Raw genomic sequence first — 16,600 nt, forward strand, 5'->3', positions numbered from 1 at the left:
GGAAAATTAGCTACTGCTGAGGATCTGTTTGTATACCCTTGTGGTGAACCCACGACATAATTAAGAAGCTTATTGTTGAAGCAGTTGCATTTTCAAGAAACATTTCAGAAGCGATCCAGCTGAGAGCAAGCAACAAGTATGCTGAGATTTCCAGGAGGCCTCCAATTTTGTCAAGCTGCTCTGCATGGCCAGAATGAAGGGCAAAGTATGGTGAGGGAGTGGGAGCAAGCATAGCACACTTAGACAAATCTCTATACAGTTTATGCCAGGGGCAGAGTTATATGGAAAAGTCTTGTCCTTAGCTACCTTGGTAATTTTACCAAGGTAGAGCTACCTTGGCTCTAGTCTTATGTGCACTAACATAGTGATATCTTGATGTCTCTTTGGAAGACCCATATCTAAGAAAAGACATTACTTATCAAAAGAGATCTAGAGCCAGTGCTGTCCAACAGACTATAATAAGAACCACAAACAGGAGTTACATATGCCATTTTAAACTTCCCAGTGGTCACATTAAAAAGTAGTCCTCCCTTATCTGTAGGGGACACATTCCAAGGCCTTCAGTAGACGCCTTAAAGTGTGGATAGTACCAAACAATATATATATTTTGTTTTTTCCTATACATATATACCTATGATAAAGTTTAATGTATAAATTAGGCACAGTAAGAGATTAACAACAATAACTAATAATGAATTTAAACAATTATAACCATGTACTCTAACAGAAGTTATGTAAATGTGGCCTCTCTCTCAAAATACCTTACTGTATTGTACTCCTCCTTCTTCTGGTGATGATGTAGATGATAACCTACTTGATGATGAAGTGAGGGGAATGACATAAGCATTGTGACGTATCAGGCGACTACTGACCTTCTGACAGTACGTCAGAGGGAGGATCATCTGCTTCAGGTGACCCTGGGTCATTGAGCCATGATGATGTCAATGGTTAAATGTCAGAAGCAGACCATGTCAATGGTTGGGGATCTGGAGCACGATGGAGTGGAATGGCATCATGCTATTCAGGACAGTGCTCAATTTAAAACTTCTGAACAGTTTACTTAGGGAATTTTCCATTTAATATTTTCAGACCATGTTTGATTGTGGGTAACTCAAACCACAGAAAGCAAAACTGCAGATAAGGTTGAACTACTGTCTAGCCAAAATATTACCATTTCAACCTAAAATTAATATAAAAATTATTGAGGTATTTTATATTCTTTTTTTCATACTCAGTCCTCAAAGTCCTGTGCGTTTTTGACACAGAACAAGTCAATCCAGATTAACCACGTTTCAAGTGCTCAATAAGGTAATGAGCTTTTCTTATATGAGTCTTACCTGGCTACCAGCTACCATATTGGACAGCGCAGATCTAGACTAAGGCAGTGCAGCTGCTGTTATCCTCAACATTTTTGAAGCCCTCTTGACAACAGCTTAGATCCAAAAGACTTGAGACCTTCTGCTAGATCAAAAACCACTAAAATCCTATCACAATTCTAGCTAAGGTTCTCCCATTTGTCCTCATACTTCTTTTCACGTTTGGGGTGTACACTGAGCCCTGTAAAACCCAGAAATTATTGATTCTACTTTAATTTTTACGACCAAATGGAAAAACTATAAAACAACACATAAAAGAGCACAGTGAGAAAATAACACTAGTAGATACTAAATATTAGGTAGTAAAATAACAGAAATATGAGAACCCCCCCCAAAAATCTATCTTTAGAAATATTGCCCTATACAGAGTTCTAGATGCTAGCGTAAAATGAATAGCATTCTTATTTTAATAAGTATCACAAAGAAGCAACTCATTTTGCAATAAAGATCTAAAATTGAGCCAAACTATAAGTTTCCTAGGGAAATTTTTTGATTTTAAAAAATATGTACTGGGGCAGGATCAAGAAATCAGAGTAGGAAGATCCTGAGCTTACCTCCTCCCACAAACACACCAAAACGGTAACTACAAATCTCTGAGAATGACCTGAAGACTAGCAGTACAGATTTTCTGCAACTAAGGATATTGAGATGAGAAGTAGGGGCACAGATGTAGCCTAGTCAGGACCCACACACTGGGTACAGCAACCACAAGTGGGAGGGATATCACAACCACAGTGGTGGTTGCCCCTGATGAGCAAGGGGTCTGAGCCCCACATTGGGATTCCCAGCCCAGAGCACCTGCACCAGGAAACAAGCCCCAATAATGTGCAGCTTTGAAAACCAGTGAGGATTATATTCAGGAGAGCCAGAGGGATGTGGGAAACCGAGACTGCTCTTGAAGGGCTTGGACACAAACTCACTCACTCCAAGTCCCAGTGCAAAGGCAGCAGCTTGAAAAGTACCTGGGTCATATGAGAAGGAGATTCATTGACTAATTTTAGGGCATGTGCCAGAGGAGCAACAATCTGGTGGAACTTTCTCTAGGGACAGAAGTGCTGGTAGGCATCTTTTTACTTTCCTTCCACCTAGCTGGCCCAGCACAGGTGGGCACCATTTTTCTCACGCTCAGTCAACCTAGCTAACACCATCCACCCTGCCCCAGCCTCCCTTGAGGATCAGCCCTGCCCAACTGGCCTGTCTCAGCTGGCCCCTCCAAAGCAGCTCCTGCCTCACCCTATCAAGTGAGCTGCTCCAGCCAGCACTGACCGGTGTCTCACCAAGGTATCTGCCACACTAGAGACCAGTCCCATAAACAGTGCACCTGTAACAGTCATGGCCAGGCCTTGCAGCCACTCATGCTGGGGGCCGGCGCCACCCACCAGCACACCTGAACCAATCACAGCCCAAACAAAACAGGAAGGCACAGGTATCCCACACAGGGGAAACCCCTAGAGTGCCTGGCTCTGGTAAGCAGGGGAGATTGCACCACTGGGCCCCATAGGACACCTACATAAGGCCACTCTTTCAAACGGAGAGACCTAGCTGATATACCTAATACAAAGAAACAACCACAGAGAGTTAGGCAAAACGAAGAGACAAATAAACACCTTCCAAACAAAAGAACAAGACAAATTCTCAGAAAAAGAACTAAACAATATGGAGATAAGCAAATTACCAGATAAAGGGTTCAAAGGAATAGCCAAAATGATGCTCACCAAACTCAGGAGAAGAATGGAGGAACACAATGAGAACTTTCAACAAAGAGATAAAAAATGTAAAACAGAACCAATCAGAACTGAAGAATACAATAACTGAAATGAAAAATACACCAGAGGGAATCAACAGCAGATGCAGAAGAATGGATCAACCACCTGGAAGACAGGGTAGTGGAAATCATCCAATCAGAACACCAAAAAGAAAAAAGAGTTTAAAAAAATGAGGATAGTTTAAGGGACCTCTGGAACAACATCAAGCTTACTAAAATTCACAACAAAGGGGTCCCAGAAGGAGAAAAGAGAGAAATGGGGACAGGAAACCCATTTGAAGAAATAATGGTTAAAAATCTTCCCTAACCTGATGAAGGAAACAGACATCCAGGTCCACGAAGCACAGAGTCCCAAACAAGATGAAACCAAAGAGACCGACACCAAGACACATTACAATTAAAATGTCAAAAGTTAAAGATAAAGAGAAGATATTAAAAGCAGCAAGAGAAAAACAACTAGTTACTTACAAGGGAACCCCCATAAGACAATGAGCTGAGTTTTCAACAGAAAATTTATAGTCCAGAAGGAATTGGCAAAATATATTCAAAGTACTGAAAGGAAAAAAACTTACAACCAAGAAGACACTACCTGGCAAGTTTATCTTTCAGAATTGAAGTAGTATCTTTCAGAACTCAAGAGTTTACTACACAAATAAAAGCTAAAGGGGTTCATCACCACTAAACTAACATTACAAGAAATGTTAAGGGAACTTCTTCAAGCAAAAACGAAAAGGCCATAACTAGAAACAAGAAAACTACGAAAGAAAAAATCTCACTGGTAAAAGCAAACATACAGTAAAGGTGGATAAGAACCACCTACAAAGCTAGCATGAAGGTTAAAAGACAAAAGTAGTAAAATCATCTATATCTAAAATAATTAGTTAAGTGATACAAAAAATAAAAAGATGTAAAATATAACATCAAAAACATAAAATGTGGAGGATGGACAAAAATGCAGTGCTTTTAGAATGCACTCAAACTTAAGTGACCATTAATTTAAAATAAACAGCTATATATATAGATTGTTACTACAGGAACCTCATGGTAACCAAAAACCAAAAACCTATAACAAATACACAAAAAATAAAAAGAAGGGAAAGCAAACATATTACTAAAGAAAGTCACAAGGGAAGAGAACAAGAGAAGAAGAAAGAAGAGGGAAGAACTATAAAAACAACCAAAAAAAAATTAGCAAAATAGCAATAAGTGCATACCTATCAATAATCACTTCAAATGTAAATAGACTAAGTGATTCAATCAAAAGACAGGGTAGCTGAATGGATAAAAAAACAAGACATATATATATACACACACACACACACACACACACACACACACACACTACCTATAGGAGAATCACTCCGGATCTAAAGACAAACACAGACTAAAAGTGAAGGGATGGAATAACATACTCCATATAAGTGCAAATGAAAGGAAAATTGGGATAGCAATACTTATATCATACAAAATAGACTTTAAAACAAAGACTACAACAAGAGACAAAAAAGGTGTTATGTAATAATAAAGGCATCAATCCAACAAGAGGATATGACACATAAATATTTATGCATCCAACATAGGAGCACCTAAATACATAAAGCAAATATTAACATACATGAAGGAGATATTGACAGTAATACAATAGTAGGGGACTTTAACACCCCACTTGCATCAATGGATAGATGATCTAGACAGAAAATCAGTACGGAAATATTGCCCTGAAATGACACATTAGGCCATACAGCCTTAATAGATATACAGATCGTTTCATCCAAAACCAGCAGAATACACATTCTCTTCAAGTGCACATGGATCATTCTTCAGGATAAATCACATATTAGTCCACAAAAAAGTCTCAATAAATTTAAGGAGATTGAAATCATTATCAAGCTACTTTTCTGACCACAACAGTATGAAACTAGAAATCAATTATAAGAAGAACACTGGAAAAAACACAAACACGCAATAGATGAAGAAAAAGAATTTGACAAAATTCAACATCGATTTATGTTAAAAACTCTCACAACAGAGTGGGTATAGAGGGAACATACCTCGCCGTAAAAAAGACCACATATGACAAACCCACAGCTAACATAATACTCCAAGGTAAAAAGCTGAAATATTTTCCTCTAAGATCAGGAAGAAGATAAGGATGCCCACTCTTGCCACTGTTATTTAACACAGTATTAGAAGTCCTAGCACTAGCAATGAGAGAGAGAGAGAGAGGAGGCATTCAAATTGGAAAGGAATAGGTAAAACTGTCACTATTTGCAGATGACATGATACTTATATACGGAAAGTCTTAAAGGCTCCAACCAAAAGACTATTAGAACTAATAAATGACTTCAGTAAATTTGCAGGATACAAAATCCACATACATAAATCTTCTGCGTCTATGTACACTAATAACAAACTATCAGAAAAAGAAATAAAGAAAATCCCATTTTCAACTGCATCAAAAAGAATAAAATACCTAGGAATAAATTTAACCAAGGACGAAAACACCTGTACTTCTGATAACTATAAGATACTGATGAAAGAAAATGAAGATAACACAAATAAATGGAAAGATATACCATACTCACTCATGGATTAGAAGAATTAGTATTGTTAAAATGTCCATACTACCCAAAGCAATCTACAGATTCAATGCAATCCCTATCAAAATACCAATGGTGACTCCCTCTTGCGAGAGCACCAAAATCAAAACTAACTGCTGAACAATCATTGACAGGAAGTCACTGGAACTCACCAAAAAAGATACCCCACATCCAAAGACCAAGGAGAAGCTGCAATGAGACAGTAGGAGGGGTGTAATCACAATAGTATCAAATCCCATAAATGCTGGCTGGGTGACTCACAAACTGGAGAACACTTATACCACAGAAGTCCACCCACTGGAGTGAAGGTTCTGAGCCCCATGTCAGGCTTGCCAACATGGGGGTCCAGCAATGAGAGGAGGAATTGCAAGAGAATCAGACTTTGAAGGCTAGTGGTATTTGATTACAGGACTTTGACAGGACTGCGGGAAACAAAGACTCCACTCTTGGAGGGCACAAAGTAGTGTGTGCATCAGGACCCAGGGGAAGGAGCAGTGACCCCACAGGAGACTGAACCAGACCTACCTGCTAGTGTTGGAGGGTCTCCTGCAGAGGCAGGGGGTGGCTGTGTCTGACCGTGGGGAAAAGGACACTGGCAGCAGAAGTTCCAGGAAGTACTCCTTGGCATGAGCCCCCACCCAGATTCCACCATTAGCCCCACCAAAGGGCTGGATAGGCTCCAGTGCTGGGTCACCTCAGGCCAAACAACCAAGAAGGAGGGAAGCCAGTCCCACCCATCAGCAGACAAGCAGATTAAAGTTTTATGGAGCTCTGCCCACCAGAGAAACAGCCAGCGCTACCCACCACCAGTCCCTCCCATCAGGAAACTTACACAAGCCTCTTAGATAGCCTCATCCAACAGAGGGCAGACAGCAGAAGCAAGACGAACTACAATTCTGCAGCCTATGGAAGGAAAACCACATTCACAGAAAGACAGACAAAATGAAAAGGCAGATGACTATGTAGCAGATGAAGGAACAAGATAAAACCCCAGAAAAACAACTAAATGAAGTGGAGATAGGCAACCTTCCAGAAAAGGAATTCACAATAATGACAGTGCAGTGATTCAGGACCTCGGGAAAAGAATAGAGGCAAAGATCAAGAAGATGCAAGAAATGCTTAACAAAGACCTAGAAGAATTAAAGAACAAACACCAAGAAGAATTAAAGAACAAACAAACAGAGATAAACAAAACCATAACTGAAATGAAAACTACACTAGAAAGAATCAATAGCAGAATAACTGAGGCAGAAGAACAGATCAGTGACCTGGAAGACAGAATGGTGGAATTCACTGCTGCGGAACAGAATAAAGAAAAAAGAATGAAAAGAAATGAAGACAGCCTAAGTGACCTCTGGGACAACATTAAACGCAACAACATTTGCATTATAGGGGTCCCAGAAGGAGAAGAGAGAAAGAAAGGACCCGAGAAAATATTTGAAGAGATTATAGTCGAAAACTTCCCTAACATGGGACAGGAAATAACCACCCAAGTCCAGGAAGCGCAGAGAGTCCCAGGCAGCATAAACCCAAGGAGAAACACGCTGAGACACACAGTAATCCAATTGACAAAAATTAAAGACAAAGAAAAATTATTGAAAGCAACAAGGGAAAAACGACAAATAATATACAAGGGAACTCCCACAAGGTTAACAGCTGGTTTCTCAGGAGAAACTCTACAAGCCAGAAGGCAGTTGCACGATATATTTAAAGTGATGAAAGGGAAGAACCTACAACCAAGATTACCCTATCTGGCAAGGATCTCATTCAGATTCGAGAGAGAAATCAAAAGCTTTACAGACAAGCAAAAGCCAAGAGAATTCAGCACCACCAAACCAGCTCTACAACAAATGCTAAAGGAACTTCTCTAAGTGGGTAACACAAGAGAAGAAAAGGACCTACAAAAACAAACCCAAAACAATTAAGAAAACGGTAAAAGGAACATACATATCGATAATTACCTTAAACGTGAATGGATTAAATGCTCGAACCAACAGACACAGGCTCGCTGAATGGATACAAAAACAAGACCCATATATATGCTGTCTACAAGAGACCCACTTCAGACCTAGGGACACATACAGACTGAAAGTGAGGGGATGGAAAAAGATATTCCATGCAAATGGAAATCAAAAGACAGCTGGAGTAGCAATACTCATATCACATAAAATAGACTTTAAAATAAAGAATGTTACAAGAGACAAGGAAGGACACTACATAATGATCAAGCGATCAATCCAAGAAGAAGATATAACAATTATAAATATATATGCACACAACATAGGAGCTCCTCAATACATAAGGCAACTGCTAACAGCTATAAAAGAGGAAATCAACAGTAACTCAATAACAGTGGGGGACTTTAACACCTCACTTACACCAATGGACAGATCATCCAGACAGAAAATTAATAAGGAAACACAAGCTTTAAATGACACATAATAGACCAGATAGATCTGATTGGTATTTATAAGACATCCCATCCAAAAACAGCAGATTACACTTTCTTCTCAAGTGCACATGGAACATTCTCCAGGATAGATTACACCTTGGGTCACAAATCAAGACTCAGTAAATTTAAGAAAATTGAGATCCTATCAAGCATCTTCTCGGACCACAACCCTATGAGATTAGAAATCAATTACAGTGAAAAAAAACGTAAAAAACACAAACACATGGAGGCTAAACAATACGTTACTAAATAACCAAGAGATCACTGAAGAAGTCAAAGAGGAAATCAAAAAATAACTAGAGACAAATTACGGTGAAAACACGATGATCCAAAACCTATGGGATGCAGCAAAAGCAGTTCTAAGAGGGAAGTTTATAGCAATACAAGTGTACCTCAAGAAAGAAGAAAAATCTCAAATAAAAAATCTAACCTTACAACACCTAAAGGAACTAGAGAAAGAAGAACAAACAAAACTCAAAATTACTAGAAGGAAAGAAATCATAAAGATCAGAGCAGAAATAAATGAAATAGAAACAAAGAAAACAATAGCAAAGGTCAATAAAACTAAAAGCTGGTTCTTTGAGAAGATAAACAAAATTGATAAACCTTTAGCCAGACTCATCAATAAAAAGAGGGAGAGGACTCAAATCAATAAAATTAGAATGAAAAAGGAGCAGTTACAATGGACACTGCAGAAATACAAAGCATCCTAAGAGACTACTACAAGCAACTCTGTGCCAATAAAATGGACAACCTGGAAGAAATGGACAAATTCTTAAAAGGTATAACCTTCCAAGACTGAACCAGGAAGAAGTAGAAAATATGAACAGACCAATCACAACTAATGAAATTGAAACTGTGATTAAAAATCTTCCAACAAACAAAAGTCCAGGACCCAATGGCTTCACAGGTGAATTCTATCAAACATTTAGAGAAGAGCTAACACCTATCCTTCTCAAACTCTTCCAAAAAATTGCAGAGGAAGGAACACTCCTCTGCAAACTCATTCTATGAGGCCACCATCACCCTGATACCAAAACAAGACAAAGATACTACAAAAAAAGAAAATTACAGACCAATATCACTGATGAATATAGATGCAAAAATCCTCAACAAAATACTAGCAAACAGAATCCAACAACACAGTAAAAGGATCATACACCATGATCAAGTGGGATTTATCCCAGGGATGCAAGGTTTCTTCAGTATTTGCAAATCAATCAATGTGATACACCATATTAGAAATTGAAGAATAAAAAAAATATGATCATCTCAATAGATGCAGAAAAAGATTTTGACAAAATTCAACACCCATTTGTGATAAAAAAAAAACTCTCCAGAAAGTGGGCATAGAGGGAACCTACCTCAACATAATAAAGGCCGTATATGACAAACCCACAACAAACATCATTCTCAATGGTGAAAAACTGAAAGCATTTCCTCTAAGATCAAGACAAGGATGTCCACTCTCGCCACTAATATTCAACATAGTTTTGGAAGTCCTAGCCATGGCAATCAGAGAAGAAAAAGAAATAAAAGGAATACAAGTTGGAAAAGAAGAAGTAAAACTGTCACTGTTTGCAGATGACATGATACTGTACATAGAGAATCCTAAAGATGCCACCAGAAAACTACTAGAGCTAATCAATGAATTTGGTTAAGTTGCAGGATACAAAATTAATGCAGAGAAATCTCTTGCATTCTTATACACTAAAAACAAAAGATCAGAAAGAGAAATTAAGGAAACAATCCCATTCACCATTGCAACAAAAAGAGTAAAATACCTAGGAATAAACCCTCCTAAGGAGGTAAAAGACCTGTACTCAGAAACTATAAGACACTGATGAAAGAAATCAAAAATGACACAAACAGTTGGAGAGATATACCATGTTCTTGAATTGGAAGAATCAATATTGTGAAAATGACTATACTACCCAAAGCAATCTACAGATTCAATGCAATCCCTATCAATTTACCAGTGGCATTTTTTACAGAAGTAGAACAAAAAATCTTAAAATTTGTATGGAGACACAGAAGACCCTGAATAGCCAAAGCAGTCTATTTTTTAAAAAAATAAATAAATTTATTTATTTATTTATTTATTTATTTATTTATTTATTTATTTATTTATTCTTGGCTGTGTTGGGTCTTTGTTGCTGTGCACGGGCTCTTCTCTAGTTGTGGCAAGTGGGGGGCTACTCTTCATTGTGGTGCATGGGCTTCTCATTGCGGTGGCTTCTCTTGTTGCAGAGCCTGCAACTCTAGGTGTGCAGTCTTCAGTAGTTGTGGCTCGCGCGCTCCAGAGTGCAGGCTTAGTAGTTGTGGTGCACGGGCTTAGTTGCTCCATGGCATGTGGGATCTTTCCAGACCAGGGCTCGAACCCATGTCCCCTGCATTGGCAGGCAGATTCTCAACCACTGTGCCATCAGAGAAGCCCATCCAAAGCAGTCTTGAGGGAAAAAAACGGAGCTGGAGGAATCAGTCTCCCTGACTTCAGACTACACTACAAAGCTACGGTAATCAAGACAATATGGTACTTGCATGAAAACAGAAATATAGATAAATGGAACAGAATAGAATACCCAGAGATAAACCCACGCACCTGTGGTCAACTAATCTATGACAAAGGAGGCAAGGATATACAATGGAGAAAAGACAGTCTCTTCAATAAGTGGTGCTGGGAAAACTGGACAGCTACATATAAAAGAATGAAATTAGAACACTCCCTAACACCGTACACAAAAAATAAACTCAAAATGGATTAGAGACCTAAATGTAAGACCAGACACTATAAAACTCTTAGAGGAAAACATAGGAAGAACACTCTTTGACATAAATCACATGAAGATCTTTTCTGATCCACCTCCTAGAGTAATGGAAATAAAAACAAAAATAAATAAATAAATAAATAAACAAATGGGACCTAATGAAACTTAAAAGCTTTTGCAAAGCAAAGGAAACTACAAACAAGACTAAAAGACAACCCTCAGAATGAGAGAAAATATTTGCAAACGAATCAACGGACAAAGGATTAATCTCCAAAATATATAAACAGCTCATGCAGCTCAATATTAAAAGAACAAACAACCCAATCAAAAAATGGGCAGAAGACCTAAACAGAGATTTTTCTAAAGAAGACATACAGATTGTCAAGAAGCACATGAAAAGCCGCTCAACATCACTAATTATTAGAGAAATGCAAATCAAAACCACAATGAGGTATCACCTCACACCACTTAGAATGGGCATCATCAGAAAATCTACAAACAACAAATGGTGGAGGGGGTGTGGAGAAAAGGGAACGCTCTTGCACTATTGGTGGGAATGTAAATTGATACAGCCACTATGGAGAACAGGATGAAGGTTCCTTAAAAAACTAAAAATAAAAAAATAAATAAATAAATAAATAAAAATAGAATTACCATATGATCCAGCAATCCCACTACTGGGCATATACCCGGAGAAAACCATAATTCAAAAAGACACATGCACCCCAATGTTCACTGTAGCACTATTTACAATAGCCAGGTCATGGAAGCAACCTAAATGCCCTTCGACAGACGAATGGATAAAGAAGATGTGGTACATATATACAATGGAATATTACTCAGCCATAAAAAGGAACGAAATTGGGTCATTTGTAGAGATGTGGATAGATCTAGAAAGTGTCATACAGAGTGAAGTAAGTCAGAAAGAGAAAAACAAATATCGTATATTAACGCATATATGTGGAACCTGAAAAATGGTACAGATGAACCGGTTTGCAGGAGAGAAATAGAGACACAGATATAGAGAACAAAACGTATGGACACCAAGGGGGGAAAGTGCTGGTGGAGGGGGGGTGGTGGTGGTGGGATGAATTGGGAGATTGGGATTGACATGTATACACTAATATGTATAAAATGGATAACTAATAAGAACCTGCTGTATAAAAAAATAAATAAAATAAAATTCAAAAATGCAAAAGAAAGAAAGAAAAAGAAACAATATACCAATGGCAGTTTTTATAGAACTGGAATAAATAATCCTAAAATTTGTAACAAACCACAAAAGACCCTAAATAGCCAAAGCAATCTTAAGAAAGAAGAACAAAGCTGGAGGTATCACACTCCCTAATTTCAAACTGTACTACACAGCTATAGTTATCAAAACTGTATAGCACTGGCATAAAAACAGACACATAGATCAATGGAACAGAATAGAGAGCCCAGAAAGAAAGCCATGCTTCTTTTGTCAATTAATCTATCAAAAAGAAGCTAGAAATATACATTGGGTAAAGCACAGTCTCATTGATAAATGGTGTTGGTAAAATTGGACAGGTACATGCAAAAGAACGAAACCAGACCACTTTCTTACACCATACACAAAAGTAAACGCAAAATGGATTAAAGGCTTAAATGTAAGACCTGAAAGCATAAAAACTCCTAGAAGAAAACATAGGCAATACACTCTTTGATATCACTCTTAGCAATATTTTTGAATTTGCCTCTTCAGTCAACGAAACAAAAGCAAAAATAAACAAATGGGACTATATCAAACTAAAAAGCTTTTTCACAGCAAGGGAAATCTTCGACCAAACAAAAAGGCAGCCTCCTGAATGGGAGAAGATATTTGCAAATGATATATCCCATAAGGGGTTGATATTCAAAATATATAAATAACTCACACAACTTAATATCAAAAAATAGACAATCTGATTGAAAAATGAGCAGAGGACCTGAACAGATATTTTTCTAAGGAAGAAATACAGATGGCCAACAGACATATGAAAAGATGCTCAACATCACTAATCAACAGGGAAATGAATCAAAACCACAATGAGATTTCACCTCACACATGTCAAAATGGCTATTATCAAAAAGACAAGTAATAACAAGTGTTGTCAAGGATGTAGAAAAAGGGGACTTTTGTGCACTGTTGGTGGGAATTTAGGTTGTTGCAGCCACTATGGAGAACAGTATGGAAATTCCTCAATAAATTAAAAACAGAACTACCTTATCATCCAGCAATTCCATTTCTGGGTATTTATCCAAAGAAAACAAAAACACTAATTCAAAAAGACATATGCACCCCCTATGTTTATGCTCATTGCAGCATTATTTACAATAGTCAACATATGGAAGAAACCTAAGTGTCCACTGATGGATGAATGAATGAGGAAGATGTGATATATGTAATGGAATATTACTCAGCCATAAAAAAGAATGAAATCCTTATATTTGTGACAACACAGTTGGATCTAGAGGGTATTATGCTAAGGAAAATAGTCAGACCAAGAAAGACAAATACTGTATGATTTCACTTATATGTGGAATCTAAAAAACAAAGCAAACGAACAAACAAAACAAAACAAACAGATTCATAGATACAGAGAACTGGTGGTCACCAGAGGGGAAAGGGGTGAAGGATTGGGTGAAATAGGTGAAGGGGATTAAAAGGTACAAAATTCCAGTTATAAAATAAACAAGTCATGGGGATGTAATGTACAGTATAGGGAATACAGCCAACAATACTGTAATAACTTTGTATGGTGACAGACGGTTACTAAACTTACCATGGTGCTCATGGTAATGTATATAAATGTTGAATCAATATGTTGTAAAACCTGAAATTAACATAGTATTATACGTCAAATGTACTTCAACTGGAAAATTAAAATAAAAAAATAAAAAATAACTTTAAAATGTGTACGATTATAATATTGACCAAGGTGGCCTTAACATTCCTCTCAGCTTAACTAAACTTTAGACAGGCTTCTTCCTGTCTCTGGCCCCTGACGTCCCTTTACTTATAGCATTTATTTTAAAAAACTTGCAAATTCTTTCTCTCTGCCTCTTTGAGATATAAATCATTTAAGAAGCTTCTTGCAAGTTTTACAACCCAGGAATATCTTCCTCAAAGACCTGGGAGCCATGCCATTGAGAGGTTATCATCAAGGAAGAGAATGCTCCTATCTCCCAGTTTCTGTGGAGGCTAGGAGCCTAACTCCGACAGGTACAAATCAGCAAACACAAATGGCCTAACCACAGAGAAAAACATTTACAAACTTAGGGTAACTGAATGTGCTCAACACATCACATTGATCAACCTTCTTCCAAAAGTACTTCAGTATATTTCTACCAGCTCACCCCAGTGCTTAAAAACCCTGTTGTTTTTCAGAGGAGTTGATTTCAAACTGCATTCTGGTCTCTCTCCCCTAGTGCAATAGTCTTGAATAAAGTCTTCCTTGTCTGTTTAACTGAAGTCAAGTCAACCAGACCCCAGAGAATTAGTGCATCAACTTAACTAAAGTGTGATAATCAATCAGTACTAATGGATACATAAAGGAGAGGGAATCTGTCCAGGCCAATCATTACTCTCTCATTCAATCCCAGTAAGGAGAGTATATCTTTCATGTAATTGACCATAGCTATAATTAACTGGAAGGCTTTTTTTTTTTTTTTTTTAAGTTCTCTCTGAAGCTTGCAACCACTTTTAAGATCAAGGAAAGTTTTGTCTGCAGAAGAAATCCACAAAGAACAGAGAGAAATGAGCTTCCTGCCCTCAAATAAAGTCTTCTCTGGATTTCTCACTAAATGTCTCATTTTTAAAGATGAAATCAAAGAAAAGGATAATACACTTAAGAAAGCTGAGGCTGAAATGCCTACATAGAGTCAAAATGTATGTCAAAATAAATACAGAGGTATGTTTGCTTTCCCCCCAACCTTCTTGTTTTTAAATCTAATTAAAAATGGAATGTCCAATAATTCTTTCTTAGCATAACTATGGAAGAATAATCAAATCTATTGAAACCTCACAAGTTTTCAGGGTTAAAATGACTGCCAAGTGCTTTTGATCTGGGCCATAACCACCAGATTAATGTCCAGCTCGCCTATAGTCATTTCTCCAAATGAGAGGGAACAGAGGTGAACTCCCCTCATTATTTCAAAACTTTGACAGTTTCTCTACTTGTTTTAGAAATATGGGACAGAATTAATATCTACTGCAATAAACTATCTGTTTATGACACTATTTGAAGATATTTACACTATCATATGTATCAGACTCTGCCCATTATAGATTAAATGTATAATCAATGGATTAGAATGCAGCTATTGCATCCTTTCTCCCAAGCACAGCACACCATTTATCTTCACGCTTTTCAGAATTACTATTTACTGTCTTCCACAGATGCATTTATAATACATTTTTTTCCCCCTTAATATGCACTCAGTAATTAGATTCCTTACCCTTACATACAAATTCTCACTCACATGACAATATTTAGAAATGAGATACTGGGTTACTAGTTGGGGCTAAAAATAAAAGTCCTAGTTACTTATTTCGTTGATTACTTCTAGAATGTTAAACCGCAGGAGGTGCCTAAAAAGCCGAGTGCTGTAACTTTTGCCAAGTCAGGATTGCAAGGGAAAACCTTAAGAATTGGTTCTATTTCTTTCCCCCTTTGAAATAACTTACAAATGAGCATATAAATAAAAAAACATTTCTTCTCAGTACAAAAGATAAATTTTTTAAAAAGCATCCACGTTTGCAGCCCACATTTCTCTAGCAATGTTACTCATTTTCAGAGCTTTATCATTACGCTCCCTTCACGTAACACTCTTTACTTTTAGATTAATCTTCTGAAATGAGATGCTAAGGATTTGCATACAGATTTGACTATACAAAAATAGATACGGAATTAATAATAGTCTCTATATGTTTTAATTTATCCTAGACTGGAGTACCCTTGCCTGCAGCAGTATTCCTGGCTTTGAAAGTCATCAAGCTGATTTGTCTGCTCTGGGTTATGATGCCACATGCTGCTATACTGCCCCCTGCAATCAAAGCACTTGCGAAGATACATTCCATGCCTTCCTCTATCGAGTATATTTTATAGATTGGCAGTTTTGATCTCCCTCCCCCACCCCAGGGGGGATAATCTGCATCTTAACAGCTTTCTATAGATACATCTGTCATTAAATATGCCATCTCATATCAGCATCCATTTTTAAAGCCAAGTTTTCCCTAACTTTGAAGTGCCACAGTCAAAGTTAAGACTTTTCAGCCAAGATTGAAAATGAACAATCCTGTCTTATACTTCTGAACTGTGACTTAAAGATATACGGCAGGTTCCCCCAAAGTCAAATAAGTCTTTAAAAACTGCCAGAAGGAATGAAAAGTTACCACCATGCTACCAGCAGGGAGAAATGCTTTCTATCATCAAGACAAGAGTAAAGCATTTTTCTTAAGCTTCCCTGTTCAACTCCCCACAAAACATTGTGACAAATGGATGAGTGCATGCCAGGGAGAAGATGACAGGTGACTGCTAAACAAACAACCTCTGTCTCCACTACTGAGAGGTCACCAACTCCTAAACTCGTTGTGCTCAAAAGCAACAACTAGCCAATACTGACAGTGTCCACAA

At 37.6% G+C, this 16,600-nt stretch overlaps 1 protein-coding gene across 5 annotated transcripts in view; it reads right to left on the minus strand.

Annotated features, from left to right (window-relative positions):
• The window catches only part of KLHL32 (kelch like family member 32), a 239,538-nt gene that overhangs the window by 26,048 nt on the left and 196,890 nt on the right, over positions 1-16,600 (minus strand). The gene's annotated exons all lie outside the window — the stretch shown is intronic.

Source organism: Eschrichtius robustus, chromosome 9, assembly GCF_028021215.1.
Source record: "Eschrichtius robustus isolate mEscRob2 chromosome 9, mEscRob2.pri, whole genome shotgun sequence".
Taxonomy (NCBI): Eukaryota; Metazoa; Chordata; class Mammalia; order Artiodactyla; family Eschrichtiidae; genus Eschrichtius; species Eschrichtius robustus.